Source organism: Oryctolagus cuniculus, chromosome 14 (assembly GCF_051225735.1).
Source record: "Oryctolagus cuniculus isolate XC-2025 breed Fujian yellow rabbit chromosome 14, ASM5122573v1, whole genome shotgun sequence".
Classification (NCBI taxonomy): Eukaryota; Metazoa; Chordata; class Mammalia; order Lagomorpha; family Leporidae; genus Oryctolagus; species Oryctolagus cuniculus.
The window spans coordinates 88,949,869-88,967,046 of record NC_142880.1 but is presented as its reverse complement, the minus strand read 5'-3'; the positions used below and the strand labels follow the sequence as shown (position 1 = coordinate 88,967,046).

Genomic DNA, 17,178 nt, shown 5'->3' with positions numbered 1-17,178 from the left:
AATCGATTTGGCAGACGCACACGCGCCAGTGTGCTACGGCTCGACACAGAACACACGAGAGAGATTAACAAGACGGTCCCTGCCTTCTAAGAACAAGGGGCGGGGCCTGTGGCGACATCACAGATAAGGCTGGAACACCGGGAACTCTAACACCAGGTGAGTGCCCAGGGGAGAGGCAGAAACCAAATACTCCGAGGTACAAACGTGGGAGAGGCCACATCTAACTGCGGGGATCTGAGCACGGAATGGAATGCGGGCCACGATCCCAGGTCCAGAAGTGATGAAGCAAGACTCACGTTCTGGGAAGAGTGAGAACACGCAGTCCGATCCGGCTGAAGCCAAAATGGGAGCAGTGGATCGGGTGAGGACAGGCAGGGGGCCGGAGGGCGTCATGGACACCTGTGCCCCATGACGGCCAGCACCAGGGCCACAGCCGCCCTGGAGGAATCTCAGGCTCACCCCTGTGCGTGGGAGGGGCTGGTGGGGGAGACACCGAGGTGGGACAGCTGAGGTGTGCTGCAGCGAGCTGGGCAGGCAGCCACAAGGTGGCGGCAGCAGGTGTGGGAAGCGGAGAACTCAAGGAAGGGACATTGCAGAGATGGGTGGGGTGTCGTGACTGCGGGCATGAGGGACTGGAAAGGGAGGAACAGGGGTGCCCGCTCCTGCTCTTACGAGGAAAACCCTGTACCAGAATCAGACAAAGAGAAGCGAGAAGGCCGGATGGGTTGCCGAGGCGGCCAGGTTCACCTGCGAGCCTGCTAGTGTCTGCCTGGAAACCTGGGCTGTGATTCAGGGGAGGGAAAAGGCAGAGAGGCGGTCACCAACCAGGCAAGTCTGCACTCAGCGGGACACAGGAGCTCACCAGGAAAAAAAGGCAAAAGTCCCACAAGAAAACGAAGATTCAAGGACCAAACACTGAGAGTCCAAGAATTCAACTAAAGGGAGCAGGCCAAGGTTGAGAGGCCATGCAACGTCCTAGAAAATAAGAGGGCACAGGCAGGAAAAGATGAGCCCTGCAGAGACCTAGGAGACCAGGCCAGTCTGGGGCTCCGCCCACTGTGGGATCTTCAGGGACTTTGGGGCAGGCAGAGGCCAGCTCAGAAGAGGCTAGTAACCAGACTGGAAGGAGTGAAAAAATCAGGGAGGAAGTGACAATAGATAACTTAGTGCAGGAGAAAGGGGGAATGGAAGCGTTTTTCTCTCTTTTGATTTTCAACCTAGTAGAGGCAGAGAAATCAGCAATCAAGGCTCCAGGTTGGAGAGGTACAAGCCGGAAGGCACAGCAGGCTCACGGCACGCTGGGCTCGGTTCATTTCTCAATGCTATCTTCATTATAAACAGCAACAGGTTTCAGTTCAGCTGGCAGCAGGATAAAGCAATAAAAACAGCAGCCACAGAATCTCCCATCCAAGAGAGCTCCTACAAGTTGTGAGGAGGGGACTACTTCCGAGGTTTAGCATGACAGCCACTCTTCGGCGTGGGCATCTTACGAAGCAAACGCAAATCACAGATGGTTATGCTGGCATTCAGAAGTGTGAAATAGTCAGCTTTACAAGGGTGAAGCCTCTTAGCTGTAATACAATAACACTCTTAGGAGAGTTACATATTAAAGGAAGCAAAAACAAACACTGGAAACCTTGTGTAGCAAGAATATTAATTGGGGATAGTACTCTCCTTTGCATTTCAGTCATCAGAGGAAAAAAAAAAAAAAAAAAAAAAAAAAACAACAAAGCAGCCAGCAGAGCATGAGAAAAATAAGCTACATTATCTGTTTTAAGAATGCCTCTCCCTTTGAAAGATCCAGCATCAAATTAAACATTCACTGCATAAATTCACACCAAAATGTAAAAGTAGCAAATCTCATTTTTAGTACTAATGTACTCGGTACAAAAGACACAGAACGCTAAAGAACATGAAAATTTGCATATCCCTAAATGCTTGGAAACCAGGCAATGTGCCTAAGAATAATTTAATTCCTCCAAATCTGCCTTGAAATTTTTGTTAGCTTTCCTTGGCAATGTATGTCTTTTTGAAAAAAAATAATCCTCAACCAGTAGGGTGGGTAGATCTTTATGCCAGCTGCTGCCTACCACTTCCTCTATTTCAACCACCCAGTGGGGCAGCTTGGTGGGATTCTTCAAGTATAATGACCTCTGTACTGCGTTTTCCCTCTCCCTCCCTTCCCTCTCATCTTGTCTCTCATCTCTGAGACACCCACACCCCACCCGCCGCATCCCTACACCACCAAGAAGCAAGCTCCTGGCCACAACACACCCATGTGGCTAGCATGTTCCCTCACCAGGGGACCCTGTAATAAGAAGAGGCACCACATCTTCTCAAGGTTTTGCAAAGCTGAAAACTGTGCTTAAATCTGCCTGAAGCTGGCCAGCGCTGCGGCTCACTAGGCTAATCCTCCGCCTTGCGGCGCCGGCACACCGGGTTCTAGTCCTGGTCGGGGCGCCGGATTCTGTCCTGGTTGCCCCTCTTCCAGGCCAGCTCTCTGCTGTGGCCAGGGAGTACAGTGGAGGATGGCCCAGGTGCTTGGGCCCTGCACCCCATGGGAGACCAGGAGAAGCACCTGGCTCCTGCCTTTGGATCAGTGCGGTGCGCCGGCCACAGCGCGCCGGCCACGGTGGTCATTGGAGGGTGAACCAACGGCGAAGACCTTTCTCTCTGTCTCTCTCTCACTGTCCACTCTGCCTGTCAAAAAAAAAAAAAAAAAATCTGCCTGAAGCTAACTCTGTGCAAAGGGGAAAAAAATCCTTGGGGCAGCAGATGACTTTAAGGAAGCCAGACTCTACAGATGCAGTGTCCACTCTGAGTGCCAGAGGCCGAGAGGACAGCAACCGCTTTGTGCCTTGTCACTTCCTTTCAGAGTCTGCAACACACACACACACACACACACACACAACGTGTGCAGAACTCTGGGTCTGTGTCTGCTACTAAGAACCCCAAATCGTCTGCCACTCTAGGGCTGTCCGTGGAACCACCACTCCAGTCTCTGGAACGTCCACAGTCAAGACCAGGAAGATCAGTGCAGAGGACAAGGTAAACAGGTCAAGGTCAGCCATGATTCAGTGTCAGTTAAGTGGTTTGAGAGCAACACCGTAAAACAAGAGGGAGGGCACACAAATCGTTCGGGTGGAGACTGGGTCCCGTGATGTTGACTTCAGAGAGGCCTCAACCAGGCAGATGAGGCTAGTGCACACCGCACTTTCTCCCGGCACTGTCATCTGCATCACCATCTAGTGCTTCCTGGGTCCTACAGGAGGGCACTTGGATAAGTCAGTAGAAAATGTGTACGAAGCAGAAACAATGGATTTCAAAGCTTGTTGCTTCCAAATAAGCTTATCTTTTAACTTCATTTTTTCATAAACTTTTTGAAATATTGTCAGATTTATATTATTATAATATACTATATACTATTAACCCCATTCCAATCATCATCTAATTTATTGGAAGCCAATCCATTTAATCCTCAAGATAATCATACAAGGTAGGTATTATAAATATTTTCAAACTTTACTTATGAAGAAACTGAAGGGCAGAGAGTTTGGTGTCTAGGCCGCGGTAACACTCAGCTCCTGAGAGGGAGAATCAGAATTTAGACCTGGGGAACAGTTTGGCATCAGAGCCCCACTATCAGCACCACCACAACCTACTGCCCAAGCTCTGTTTGCTTTGATGCCTAAACAGAGGCCCAAATACCCGTGATGTCAGTGATGCTACAACTTCAGGGCAAAATCAGACCTCTCAGGTTAACCTTGCGCATCTGCCTTCTACTCTGAGACAGCAGCATTCCTGACAGTGGAGGTGGCTCTGCCCTGCACCTGCACAAAAAGAAGCCATTTATAACTCAGCGGCAGCTCCATCAAGTCCAAGACCCAGCGCTCAGCCATGCAAATTCTCTTCCAAAGAGACTTCATTAACATGCATCATTGCCAAAAGAAGTCCATAAAGTAGTGAATAAAAGAATACTGGGCACATCCCTTCTGGAAAGCTGCCCATTCCTGGCGTCCTGCCCATTTCTGTTCTACTAGCTCAGCTTCTGCCACCTGTATCCCCCTCTTGCCATCGCTGCCCGGCCACTATCCTGCAGGATTTCCAACAGTGCAGCTCCTCCTTAGGGGAATATCACACAAAACATCACAGCTGGAGGAGGCTGCACAAGCTCTCTTCCCTCACCTTCAAACTCTCCCCAGAGCTGCAGAGGACCCAGCAGCCTGAGGCTTGTGGCAGCCCCTGTGTAAAATTTCTGGGACTCGTGGAGTCCCAGTACCCAGATGGATAGGATGCATCTTTCCCAGACGCACAACATCATGCCTGCATCCGCTCTGGCTACTGCTAGATCTGACATACACTCATATAGCATGTGGATAATATTCCTCACCTACAGTTTAATATTTTCACATAATCAAGGCAGTTTTGTTATACAGGCTCCAAGCTAGTGTGAGCATAAGTTATTGTAACAAACAACAAATCAACATACTTATCATGGGCAACAGTTCACAATTTTCTTTGAAAGAAGTTACTTGGCACACAAACAAGACTAGTGTCTGCTAATACTAACCGATAGAATAAAAAAGGGAGAGAACGATCCAACATGGGAAGCAAGATACATAGCAGACTCATAGAATGGCAGATGTCCTAAACAGCACTCTGGCCTCAGAATCAGCCCTTAAGGCATGCGGATCCGGCTGAAAAGCCCATGAGAGTATTTCAGGCATGGAAAGCCAAGACACTCTGGCAAAAAAAAAAAAAAAACCACCTAAATCCTAAATGAAAGATCTCTGCGAGTGACATCCCAGTGGAAAGAACAGGTCATCAAAGAAGGAGGTACCTTTCTCTGAAGGGAAGAGAGAACTTTTACTTTGACTACAACCTTGTTTAAATATGATCAGAGTCGATGAACTCAAAAGGCTTCCATAGCCTTGGCAACTCATGACTAGAGCATAGGGTGATTACTGATGCCATAAACAAGAGTATCAATTTGTTAAGTCAACAACAGGAGTCACTGTGCACTTACTCCTCATGTAGGATCTCTGTCCTTAATGTGCTGTACATTGTGATTTAATGCTATAACTAGTACTCAAACAGTATTTTTCACTTTGTGTTTCTATGTGTGTGCAAAGTGTTGAAATCTTTACTTAATGTATGCTAAACTGATCTTCTGTATATAAAGAGAATTGAAAATGAAAAAAAAAAAAAGAAGTTACTTGGCTCCTGCGATCATGTTAACTGGAAGTATGTTTAAAATACCAAGGAATTTTCATTCTGTTCCTCACAATAAACCTGTTTCTGACGCCCAGCAAACAGCAACCCATGAGCGCCAAACGCACACCTGTGTGCAAGCAGACGTCCAGCGGAACCTTCCACGTGCAGGCATTTCAGAAAAGACCTGAACACATCTCTTTGAAAAGGCTTCTGGTTTTGCTGACTGACTCCATTCTCCTCTTCCAAAGGAAAGGAACTGGAAACGCTGGCTGCGGGCAGGAGTAAAGGACATTTTCAAAGCACGCTTAATTAATGGACACTCTATCCTAGGTACGACTGGCCAGCAATGAGATGAGCTAGGCGGCCGTGCAAAATGGGTCTTCAGTGAAGGCCTGCAGGGCACAGCAGGGCTCCTTCCCTCCCTACATTCCACCTCTCTGCCCTCAACACTCATGTCCAGGGCAAGAACCGCACCTAAACTCAGACAGGCTTTAAAACTACTATGTCACAGGGTGGGCATTAGCTGCAGTGGTCAAGGTACTCCTCGACACATCCGCACCCAATACTGGAGTGCCCGCGTTCAGGCTCTGCTCTGGATTCTAGCTTCCTGCTGATGAAGGCAAGCAGGGTGCCTGCCACCCACGTGGGGGACCCGGATGGAGTTCCAGGCTCCTCATCTCATCCTGGCCCAACCCCGGCTGATGCAGGCATTTGGGGAGTGAACCAGAGAACGGGAGATGGACTGCTGCATCTCCTTCTCTCTCAAATAATAATAATAATAATAATTAATATCAGTATATTAAAAATTGTCTTTTCAAATGCTGATGCCCTGGAAATCATGAAAACTCAAAGTGAGCAAAGTTAAAATGTCCTATTAAACATAATGTCATAATGTACTGTTGTTCTGTTGAAAATGACAGACTGTGTGTGAACTGTATAGCATGTGACTTATCTCATTAAAATGAAGTGAAAACAATGGGCTGCAGGAGGGGCCCGGGCAAGGCACCCCTCTTTAGGTGCCATCAGCCTGCAAGCACTGGAAAAGTTAACATGAGCACTGAGCTGCAGATAAAGGCAGGGCCCCATCAGTGCCAGGATTGCAGCCCTGGACTGATGACCGTTGCATGCCCTGGGAGACAGATACAACAGGCACACCTAGCCCACAGCCCAGTGTGAGAGGCAATCACACATATGAAGCACGCAGCTCCACGCCTGACAACAAGAGCTGAATCCACAGCCGCACAAGGCTGACTGCCTTGCTTCAAGTTTCACCAGATCAACTCCTTCAGTCCTTAACACCAGCCTAGGAACAATGACCAGCCTCATTCTACAGGGGAGGAAATCAGCAGGGAAAAGTTAAATCATTTGCCTAAAGTTACACAGCGAGTAAACAGTAGCTACGGTATTTTTATTACTATCAGTACTATTAATACTGAATGCCACTTGCTGCCATTTAGACAATTCAGACTTAAAATAGGAATGGCCATTTGCCAGGGATTTCCTCCTGCATTGTCTCTGAACGCTGCAAGCAGTTCCCTACAAACCCTGAAGCCAGCTAAAATAACTGCGCCACTGCGCCGTCTCGGCTCCTTTTCAAAGTCCACAGACAGACAGACAGACGGGGCTGCATGTGGACCCTGCCCATCTACTTCTCTCCCGACCTGAGGCTCAGGATGGTTCTGCAGAGGGCAGGGCAAAGGAGACTGGAAGGGGCTCCGTGTGTGAGTGCATGTGTCCACGTGTGTGTGCTCGCACGTGCACGCGTGTGGCAAGGCAGAGTGTGCAGCTGGGGGACGACGTTCCTTGGCAACAGGGCTCTGCAGCTGCTGTACAGCCTCCAGCCCGGCCCCGGCTCTGGGGCTGAGCGCTGGGTGGGGACCCCGGAGCACCCAGGGAGGGAGCCAAGGAGCAGGGCATCCCAGCTGCGTGAACTCACGCGCCCACTGGAGGAGCCGCCTCCCCTGTGGCCAGAGGCCTCCAACCTAAGTCTCTGCAGGGTGATCATTGATCATTAACCTGAGAACTATTTTGACTACAGGTGCCTGTGGGTACAGACTTGATTTACTTTAAGGAAAACAATGCTGGCAGAATAAAATCTCCAAAGATGGTTTTCATGGTACACTTTTTCAAAAAAAAAAAAAAAAAAAAAAACAGTAAAAGCTACACTACACTCATTCTACCCCTTATTTTTTCTAAAAAAAGAAGATACCTAATCTAAGCCAAATAGAGAAGTTTACAAGTAATTACATAGGCAATTTTTCAGTTCATTTGGCTTAATGTACATGAAATGGCCTTTAACTGCCATTCTTTCAGGCAAGTCACTCCAATGAGTGCACTGGCAAGTGATCACATTAGGGTGGAGGTGGTGGAAGTATGGATAATATGAAGCAAAAAAAATGAGGATTTTCAAAATTAGTGACAACCTAGCTTTTTGGTAAAAAGCGCCCATCTAATTTACGTTACACCTTCTGATGTAAAAAACTAAACGGATCGCCCATTGCGCTGCCAGGCAACTTCGTCATCAGCTTCCCCGAGATGTCTTCACTGCAAGGCTCTGTGCCCTGCTCCAGGAGAGGAGGGGACAGCCTGTCAAGAGCAGACAGCACACTGCCACCTCTGCACTTCCACCTTCTCTGCATGGCACACGCCTCAATCCTGACAGAATTCAAAGTTGCTACTGAAATGCAAATATGGTCTCTGCAATGTTCCACTAGACCATAAAACCAATTTTTTTTCAGTCCGCTCATTCATTGCCTCTATCCAATAAAATCATTTTTGCAAATTACAAAATGCAAATAAAAGCTGAACTATCATTGTGCACACCTTCAGAGCACTGCCTTTTTAATCTACTCCCCTGAGCTACCCAAGAAGAAAAAAAAGGAAATTTCAGTCAACATCCCAACCTAAAAATCACACAACATTCCTGGAAAAGTTGAATGAAAGGAACAGTCAAGACTTTAATATGACAAAATGTGGTTAAATAAAGTAGATTCGTATTTAAGATTCAAAAAAAAAAAATAAAAAAGCTTAAGTGACAGAGATAAATGCAGGCCACCACCATCATTATAAATAATCGAAACAATGTGTATTCCTATGACTCTGTGTGCCACTTCTTCCCCCAAACCAACTCTACACCGAGGGGACTGAATGAGCCTAACCCACAGAAACCCAACAAATAGCCACAGAAAAATACACGTGATAAGTGGGAACTGGAATGCCTTTCCACACTGACTGCACAGCATCAGAGATGTGAAAAGACACAGTGATAGCACCATTAAAAAAAGAAAACTAGATACAGCAGCAGAAGGCACTGTGTACATCGCAAGAGTTCTGTTATGCAACTAAGAACAGGTTCCAAACCAAGATGAGAGTTAGAAGTAAATGCACACCACACTTTGAAAGCCAGGATAGGGGACACAACACTTTCTTCCAACCATAAAAATATGCATTTCTACAGGAAGAAAAAAAAGTGGCATGGCCCTCTACCACCTGCTGTGAGTGCCACAGAAAAGCTAAGCAGGCCTGCAGTGGGTTTGCCCAGCAACTCTGCAAAGCCGGGGGACTCCTCCACAGGCCATTCCTCTTTAACCCCCACTCGGATCCAACACACCTTCCCAAACTGCAGAGACAGTGTTGTGTTTCCTTTGCAAAGTGGGAAAACACGTGTTCTTCGAACTTTCAGTAACTTGTGTGCCCGGGCAGCGCTCAGCTGCTTGCTTTTAAAACCGTTTATTGCCATCACAATGTATTCTGTTAAACAGTTACAGCGAAGGAGGTGCTTTGGGAACCCCCCCGCTTCAAGGATAAAAGATGCGGGTGGTGGCCTTCTCCCAGGACAAGTCACCCAATTCCTCATGACTGCACCTTGAAGATGGGTTCCTGACAGGCCGCGTCAGAAGTGAACCTGTCTGCTGCAACCTTCCCCAGCCCACGCCGAGCCAGCCTTAGACTGCCAAAACGTGCCACGAGCGCGTGGAATACGAAAACCTAATTCCACCTAAAGCCCGCGTCCCAAAAAGCTTCCTGATCATCCCGCCCCACAGCTAAAACCTGAACCCCAATCGCCCTGAAAGCACCATCTTATGCCGCCTTCCAAACCCGGAACTGCTTTATCCGTTCCTATTTCGCCCTGATAGAACAAGAACCACACACACACACACACACACACACACGCACGCACGCACGCACACCCTGAAGCCATGCAGCCCCCGCCGTCCGGGAACGCACAGGGGCACCAGCCGCGCTGCAGCTGCGCCGGGATTAACGCTGGCCGCGGGACCTCCCCGGTTCCGAAGGCGCCCGCGACGCGGCAGAACCTCCCCGACCAACCCAGCGCGCACGCTTTCTGCATTCAACTCGGAACAGCCATTGCGCTCACGCCCCGGCTCGGCGAGCTCCAATTCGGGTTTACCAGCGTGCGTCTCGGTGCCGGCGGCCTGGCCCGGGCTTTTCCGTTCCCTTTGTCTCGTGATCCGCGGGGAGTTGCTGCCCCCCGGGAAGCGGGTGTCGGGGGCCGAGCTTCCCAGACAACCCCGGAGGAGCTCCCAGCCCCGGCTCGCACGCTCCCCGGCTCCCCCGCGCCGGCTCCATATTGCTGGGCAGGTCCCTGTAAGGTCTCGGCCGGTGTCACAAAAAGCTGGGTTTCCGGGCGGCTCCGAGACCCCACCGGAGGCGCCTCCCTGCAACCTGCCCGAGCGCGGCCGGCACCAGATGCCCGGCCCGGGCCCCGAGGCCAACCGCCCCGAGGCGCACTTCCCCCCACCCCGGAAGAGGAGGGCGGCAAACTCGGGAGGGCGGGGGTTGGGGGCGCGCGGGGGGACCCTGGCCGCCACGCCCCGGGGACGCCCGGGCCGCGACCCCAGCCCCGGCTGCAGGGCCCCCGGGGCGGGGCGCTCTCCTCCGGCGGAGGCCCCGGGAAACTGCAGCCGGGAGACCGCAGGGACCCTCGGCAGCGCGCGGGGACGGAGGCTGGGGGGAAGCCGAGCTCACCGGCAACTCCGGGGTCTAACGCGCCCCGCGGCGGCGCGCACACACCCGGGCTGGGAGGAGGACGCGGGAAAGCGGGCCGGGAGGCGGCCAGGGGCGCGCAACCGCGCCGGCCGCCGATGCAGCCCCGTGGACTGGAGATGCCGGCGGCGTGGAAGGCCCGCGGCCGGCCGCTTCCTCCGGGCTGGGCTGCAGAAGCGGCCGCTGGTGACAGGAAGAGAGCGGCGGCAGCCGCGCACGCAGGCACGCACCGCCTCCCCCTCCCGGGCGCACACACCCGGACCGCCGCCGCCGCCGCCGCCGCCTACCTCCCCGGGCGGCCGCTTCCTTCCTCGGCGGGGCCCGCGCGGCAACAGCAGTCTCCGGTGCGACGGCTCCGCGGCGCTTCCGACCCGCCGGCCGCTCTCGCTCTGCGCGCTCAGCCTCCGACCCGCTCGCCTGCCGCCGCCGCCGCCGCTTCCTCCAACTCCGCTCCAGCTGCTCGCGACTCCTCTCCGTGCGCCCGCAGCTCCAGCGCCCGGCGCCGGCTCCGCCTCCGGCCCGGCCCCGCGCTCCCCGCCCCCGGGGCCGCACCAACCAGCGCGCGCGGACCCGCCCCGCTCCGGCTGCGCCACGCCCTCCGCCGCTGCCACTCAGGGCGCCGGGCTCGGAGCCGGCGGCCGGGGGGTGGGGAGCTGGGCTCCGGCCCGGTCGACCCCCGCCTGCCGCCGCCCTCGCCTTCCGCCCCCAGCCGCGGGGATGCCCTGGGCCGCGGGACTGCTCGTAGCCTCCGCTGCGGAGCGCTCTGGCTCTGCGCGCCCCGGACTAGGCCGCCTGGCCGTGCTGCTGGGCGTCTCCCGGACCCGAGGCGGAGGGGCCAGGGGAGGCCGAGAACAAGTTCAGACCTCCCTGGAGGTTGGCTGCGGCTCCAACCCGCGTGTCTTGCAACCAACCGCCGCCTTTTGCGAGCCCCCGCGCCCCAGCAGAGCGGCTGGAGTGGGGGAAGGACTCGGATTCCAGGGCTCGCCAAAGCGGACAGGCCCTGCAATTCCTGGCTCCCCCGGCCTCCCGAGCGGCCGGAAAACCCGCGCCACCGGGCGCGGCGCTCCGGGGGCGAGGAAGGAGTGTAAGGGTGAACCGGAGGGACGCGTGCCCGCAGGCCCGCCGCGAACGCCGGGAGCCTGGCACAGCCGCCTCCGCCGGGAGCCAGGCGGGTCTGCGAGAGGGGAAGAGTTTTGTGAGCAGGGCGGGCGCCGCTGCTGATCCCTTCCAGCCCCGAGACGACCGAGCCAACGTAGGGCGCTCGCGCACACCGCGCGCCCCTCGTGGCTCCTGGGAGCGGGTGGGAGAAGCTCGGGTGAAGTGCATTGTCTCTTAATTGTGGGTTCTCCAAGGCAGTGTCCTCGAATAAATAATGTTGCTCAAGAACACTGGATGTTGGCTCAAACCTTCCACTCCTGGCAAGGTGTGCTCCTCTCTTTCGCCCTAAAACATGTAAGAGCGTGCCTTTTAGGAGTTCTTCCCAGATTCCCTTTTTTGCAGCTTGAGAGACCTGCACGGGCCCACCCTACGTGCCCAAAAGCCAATTTTGCAGCTCTTTCTCAATTTCCTTGCGTGTGTGTGTGTGTGTGTGTGTGTATCTGTTTCAACCAAGCACTTAGACTTTGGTCAAACTTGGAATTCGGTGGCTTATTCCCGTGGGCGTTGGGACTAGAGGAAAGACCATCCTGAAGTCATTGGCTCTCCTTAGGGGAGTAAGGCATCTTGACAGAGGACTCGGATTCTAACGGAGAAGTCAGCTCCACCGTAGACTCTACCCGGGTCAGGTTGCAGAATTCACCCTACTTAAACGTCAACAAGAGCTGTACCAGGGCACACCCTTCACACTTGCTATGTGAAATGATGGGCCTCAGACACTGTCCGTCCTGAATTTGGATGGTGTGTCTTGTGCAGTGGTGCATTGACTGGTCCAATCCTGTAAGCTGAGCTGAAACTGCTATGAGAGGCATAGTGTCTCCCTTATGTTCAGCTCTGAAGAAACTCCGAAAACCTTACCGCATCTGCCTGCCTTTTGTGCATATCCAGCTGCGGAAGAGATACAGGCACCTGGCACAGTGGAGTTCTATTTGCCCCCAAACCCGTAACAACATTAAATCCCTACTTGCGCCTACTTTTTTAGACACAGTCTTTAGCAATTTACCTTCAGTGTTTTCTGTATGCTGAGTAATTTCAGTCATTGTTTTGTCTTTTTTTACGATTTATTTATCTAGGTGAATGGCAGAATTACAGAGAGGAAAGGAAAGGCAGAGACAGAGAGAGATCTTCCATTTGCTGTTTCACTCCCCAAATGGCAGCAATGGTTGTAACTGTGCCAGGCAGAAGCCAGGAGCTTCATCCGGGTCTCCCACGTGGGTACAGGGGCCCAAGCACTTGGGCCATCTTCTGCTGCTTTTCCAGGTATGTTAGGGAGCTGGTTCTGAAGTGGAGCAGCCAGGACTTGAGCTGGTGCCCATATGGAATGCTAGTGTTGAAGGAGGTGGTTTTACCAGCTAAGACACAATGCTGGCCCTATTGTTTTATTTGTATAAAATCGATACATTAGTATTAGCTTTTAAATTTATTTTCATTTTCCATTTTCTATGAAGTAAAAGCCAAAAAAAACAGTATTCAAACTCTAAATGTTAAATATTTTCTTTAATAAAATTTCCTCTGGGCCTCCTAAGTGTAACTGTTTTAAAGCAAGAAGCCACATGGCAAGGTCAAGAGGCCCATTGCTCTCCGTCTTCCTTCCCTCTCTCCAGAAGTTCTATGTCTATAAGCCAGCACCATCTACACCTGGAGAAAAGAGGTGCAAATTCTCTGTCCTCACTGGATCAAAAATGCTGGGGGCAGAGCCCAGCTATCGGTGGCTTGCTAGGGTTTGAGAACCATGGCTCTAGGGCTTCTGTGAGCACACCAAAACCACTGAAATAAAACGCCCACAGAGGCTCACAAGCACCACAGTTCAATCAGTAACCACCAAATGTTGGCTGGCAGCTGGGGCCACTGCCAGGGAGCTCAGTTTCCGACAGGGGTCCAAAGGTGTCATGGGTAACGTTGACAGCAAAGATGGTGTGGAAGTCAGATGTTGGAAGTCAAGGACCCCCAGTATCAGGAAACGCTAGCTGCAGAGAGCTGAGATAGTACCCTCCCTCACTAGGACACTCATTCGCCTCTGTCACTCCAGCTGTTTGCATAATGTGAGTGCCGGCAGGAATGTCCATTACACTTGAAACTCAAGTATGTATTGAACAGTGCAAAACCAGATGCCTACAAATGCCTTGGACTTCGAACCTGCTGAAAGGAAGGTTTGTAGAGTAGTGCTGGCAGCATGTTGTGACTCACAGACGTGAAGGCTCCCAGGCCCTATCCCAGAGCTGCTGAATCATAATCCACATTTTAGCAAGATTCGCAGGCGAATCATGTGCAAGTTAAACTTTGAGAAGCTCTGTGTGAGACAGGGGGTCTTCATTTTTGGCTATACATCGCAGTTACTTGGGGAGCTTACAAAATGCCCATCGCAGGTGTATACCCTGGGTGGATGAGATCACAGGTAGTGTGACTCACAAAGCCAGACTCTAAGAACCACAGTCTTGGAGGATCCAGGTAGGAAAGGTGTCCTCGGGAATGTGAGCTGGGTAGACTGGTGTCCAAACGGCCGGCTTAAAGGCAGCAGCTGACAGCACAGTTGAGCTGATTGCTGCCACACAGGAATGCGAGCCCAGATTTGCCAGGCCTTCTAATTTTCAGAGAGAAGCTGGAAACCCAGACTTTTATGGGCAACTTATGCCTGCAATTAATTCAATATTTTTTGAAATGTGGGCTAGGCTACGTTAGTGTGATGATCACCAGTTCATGGTTTTATGATGGTGTTCATCATAAAATTAAGTAGACTTTAAAAGGTCATCTGAAAAGGGTACTAGTCTGTTGAAATGCTGGAGGGTCTACAGAAAGTTCTTAGAAAATGGAATCAAGAGATGTTTATTTTTGGTGCAAAAAATTGAAATCTGTGTACTGTTTTTTCATAATATGCATTTCCCACCAACTTTCTGAAGACTCTCATATTGTTAATGTACTGCTCCCTTACGGCACCAAACACTACAGACATTCAATGGCTGGGGACTGGAATTGGGTGAGATACCAATGTTTGCAACCTTAAGACAAAACACTGTGCTCTTTTGCCCAGCATTTTATTTTATTTCCCACTTCTCATACCTGATAACTAAAGTATTGGCAGGGGGGACGGTGGTGGTGAATCAATCATTATATTATTTGGTTTAAAATCTTCACCTATTGTGAGTTATGCATGCTAAATATATTTAAAAGAACTATGAGAGGGGCTGATGTTACGTCATAGCAGGTAAAGCCACTGCCTGTGATGCTGGCATCCCACCAATACAGCTCCCTGTTAATGTGCCTGAGAAAGCAACGAAAGATGGACCAAGTGCCACCCATGTGGGAGATCTGAGTGAGGCTCTGGTTCCTGGCTTTGGCCTGGCACAGCCCCAGGCTGCTGCAGCCATCTGGGGAGTGAACCAGTGGGTGGAAGATCTCTCTGACTCTCCCTCTCTCTCTGTAATTCTGACTCTCAAATAAATATACAAGTTAGAGAGAGAGAGAGAGAGAGAGAGAGAGAGAGAAATGTGAGAACAGTTATTGACCAAAATTCTTATTGGGAGATTAAGAATTCAGAAGTCCAAGCACTATCAATCTCATTCTGTTGTTTCTGAGCTTGTAAAGCTGTTATACATGTTTAAGTATTGGAAGGAGAGAAAATTTCTCTTTATTTTTTAAAGATTTGTTTATTTATTTATTTGAAACACACACACACACAGAGAGAGAGAGAGAGGGGGAATCTTCCGCCCACTGGTTCACAGCTCAAATGGCCACAATAGCTGGGACTGGGCCAGGCCAAAGCCAGAAATCAGAAACTCCATCCAGGTCTCCCACATGGGTGACAGGGGCCCAAGCACTTGGGCCACCATCCATTGCCTTTCCAGGCACATGAACAGAGCTGGATCTGAGCAGAGCAGGAGGGAATTGAACTGGCAGTCCGATATGGGATGCCGGCCATTGCAAGTGGCAGCGTAACCCGCTGTTAAGCCACAACACTAACCCCAAGAAGATTCTGACTTTACTCCAGAAAGCAAATCAGAACATGATTACCTGTACTCAAAGGCCTCTGACTTAACACCTGCCCTGGGGGCCACTGTGTCTTTTAGTTCCTCAGTGGCCGTACTTTGGGAATAAGACTCTAAATCAATCAACCGGTATGAGATGGAGTTAAATGAGTCACAGAGTGATTGTTTCAGTTAAAGTTTACTCAAGATGTGCTCTCAAAATTACCTGTAATAAGAAATTGGATTTAAAAAGAAATTAAAACCGAGTAATCTCACGTGAGTTGATAAAATGTGAAACATGGAAGCAAGTTTTGGGTAGTTATTTTCTTGAAAACAAGGACTATTTTTTGTTTTTTATAACTTAAGCTACTAATAGACTTCCTGGTACATAGTGGGCATTGAATAAAGGAGAAAGGTCTGAAGGGTGAAAGGAAACTTGATGCAGAATTCTTGTATCTGTGACTGCTGAAGGCTGGATTGCAAGGCTGCTAAGTCACAGGTAGATCTGGAGGGCGTCCCTACCAGACCACCCGTGCTGCCGATCTACAAGAGGAGCTAAGACCAGGGGCCCGTGCTGTGGCTGAGCCGGTAAAGCCACCACCTGCGGTGCCAGCATCCTATATGGGCACCAGTTTGAGGCCTGGCTGTTCCACTTCCAATCCAGCTCTCTTCTGTGGCCTGGAAAAGCAGTGGAAGATGGCCCAAGTGCTTGGACCCCTGCACCTGCATGGGAGACCTGGAAGAAGCTCCTGGCTCCTGGCTTCAGATTGGTGCAGCTCCGGCTGTTGCAGCCATTTAGGGAATGAACTAGCGGATAGAAGACCTCTCCCTCTCTCTGTGTCTCTCTCTGGCTCTGCCTCTCTGTAACTCTGACTTTCAAATAAATAAATAAATCTTAAAAAAAAAAAAAAAGATGGTAAGGCATAGCACGGTCACCTTTTTATCCCACCACACAGGAAAGTCACTCAGAATCAATCATCAACTCAATTTAAGAACTGAAAAGTAAGGCCGGCGCCGTGGCTCAATAGGCTAATCCTCCGCCTAGCGGTGCCGGCACACCGGGTTCTAGTCCCGGTTGGGGCGCTGGATTCTGTCCCGGTTGCCCCTCTTCCAGGCCAGCTCTCTCCTATGGCCCGGGAGTGCAGTGGAGGATGGCCCAAGTCCTTGGGCCCTGCACCTGCAGGGGAGACCAGGAAAAACACCTGGCTCCTGACTTTGGATCAGTGCGCTGCGGCGGCCATTGGAGGGTGAACCAACGGCAAAAGGAAGACCTTTCTCTCTCACTGTCCACTCTGCCTGTTAAAAAAAAAAAACTGAAAAGTATAAAACTTCTAAAAAAAGTTTGAAAAGTATCTTTTGAATACTAGTAAAAAACATAATAAAATGATAAAGCAGACTATATCAAAATAAACAATTTTGTACTTCAAGAGACACTATTTCTCCACATCTTAGGAGGGAATACTGGTCAGAGGGGCTGGCACTGTGCTGTGGCTGGAAGTTTGAGCATCCCATATGGGTGCCTTTTGGAGTCCCAGCTGCTCCACTTCTGATCCAGCTCCCTACTGATGCACCTGGGAAAGCCGTGCAAGATGGCCCAAGTCCCTGGGCCCCTGCCACCTACATGGGAGACCCGGAAGAAACTCCTGGCTCCTGGCTTCTGCCTGGGCCAGCCTCTGGCTGTTGTCGCCATCTGGGGAGTAAACCAGCGGGTGAAAGATCTCTCCCTCTGTCTCTCCTTTTCTCTCTTTGTAACTCTGCCTTTCAAATTAATAAATAAATCTTTAAAAAAATATATTGGTCAGACACATGCCCAACAAAGGACTTGTATCTAGAATATATT

General features: G+C 50.9%; 1 protein-coding gene across 2 annotated transcripts in view; it reads right to left on the bottom strand.

Moving 5' to 3' along the window:
* Nucleotides 1–10,648, bottom strand: part of PIK3R1 (phosphoinositide-3-kinase regulatory subunit 1) — an 88,439-nt gene extending 77,791 nt beyond the window's left edge. Inside the window, exon 1 of one of the 2 annotated variants that reach the window (XM_002714070.6) lies at nucleotides 10,509–10,648. The gene's annotated coding sequence lies outside the window, so the exon portion shown is untranslated. Of the gene's footprint in view, nucleotides 1–9,625; nucleotides 9,975–10,508 lie in introns of those variants that run through there. The other variant, XM_051853438.3, reaches the window with a different exon arrangement.
* Nucleotides 10,649–17,178: the final 6,530 nt, after the last annotated feature.